The following is a 1473-nucleotide window of genomic DNA, read 5'->3' on the forward strand; positions in this document are numbered from 1 at the left end:
AAGTAAGCACAAATAACAATAACAAGCCCAGGGGGAGAGGAGGTGGATGAAGACCCAGAGTTGTTACAGTATGTTATCTAAAATGTCCAACAAAAAGTTACAGGACATGGAGAGGGAAAGTATAATACGTACACTGTGTGTGTGTGTGATGACCTGATGTCAGATTTAACAAAGACGTCAAAGTAGTCATTATAATTATTTTCAAAGAACTAAATGAAATCGTAATTTAAAAAGTAAGGAAGTTCCCTCGCCAGTGTGGCTCAGTTGGTTGAAGCGTCCCATACACCGAAAGGTTGCAAGTTGGATTCCTGGTCAGGGCACATGCGTAGGTTGCCGGTTCGATCCTCAGTTGGCATGTGTATGATGAGCAACTGATAGATGATTTTCTCTCACATTAGCATTTCTCTCACTTTCCCTTCTCTGAAATCAATAAAATAATATCCTAAAAAAACAAACAGGAAGATACGACAATGAGGTTGCATCCAGTAGATAATATAAACAGATAGAAATTATAAAGGAAAAAGAACCAAATGGAAATTCTGGAATTGAAAAATACAACTAAAATGAAAAATTGACTAGTAGGGTTCAATAGAAGATTTGAAATGGCAAAGGAAGGTTAGTATACTTGAAGATAGATCAATCTAGGTTATGTAATCCAAAGAACAGGAGAAAAAAAGAATGAAGAACAGAACCTCAGAAAAATATGGGATACTGTTAAGCACACCAACATATGCATGATGGGAGAACTAGAAGAAGAGAAGAGAAAGAAACAGAGCATTTGAAGAAATAATGGCTGAAAAGGTCCCTAATTTACTAAAAAAAAAAAAAAGTACTTTTCTAGGAAGCTCATTTAACTCCAAATAGGATATATGCAAGATACCTATAAACAGTTGAAAATGTTGAAAGACAAAAATAAGGCGAAAACCTTGAAAGCAGCAGGAGAAAAACAACTCACCACTTACAAGAGAACCTCAAAAGATTAACATGTGACTTCTCTCAACAGAAATAGTGGAGATCTAAAGGTAGTGGGAGAACATGTTCAAAATACTCAAAGAAGTGGGTGAAACCTGTCAACCAAGAATCCTTATGTTTCAAAACTGAAGGTGAAATAAAGACATTTTCAGATAAATAGAAGATGAGAGAATTTGTTGCCGGCAGGCTCGCCTACAAGGAAGTCTTCAGGTTGAAAGCAAGTGACCCAGACAGTAATTTGAATTTACACACACACACACACACACACACACACACACACACACAAAATCAAAGAGCAATGGTAAAGGTAATTATAAAAGATAGTAAAGGTACATTTTTCTTTTTAAAAGCAATTGTATAAGATAATGTATATAATGTATTATTGGATCTCTGATATGTAGAAGTGAAATACCGTATTTGCCGGCGTATAAGACGATTTTTGGGGCCTGAAAAATATGCCTCCAAGTGGGGGGTCGTCTTATACGCCAGGTACACTTCAGA

At 36.2% G+C, this 1473-nt stretch overlaps 1 protein-coding gene across 2 annotated transcripts in view; it reads left to right on the top strand.

Annotated features, from left to right (window-relative positions):
* Positions 1–1473, top strand: part of SEC22A (SEC22 homolog A, vesicle trafficking protein) — a 47413-nt gene that overhangs the window by 15522 nt on the left and 30418 nt on the right. The gene's annotated exons all lie outside the window — the stretch shown is intronic.

This window comes from Myotis davidii, unplaced genomic scaffold (genome assembly GCF_000327345.1).
Source record: "Myotis davidii unplaced genomic scaffold, ASM32734v1 scaffold745, whole genome shotgun sequence".
Lineage (NCBI taxonomy): Eukaryota > Metazoa > Chordata > Mammalia > Chiroptera > Vespertilionidae > Myotis > Myotis davidii.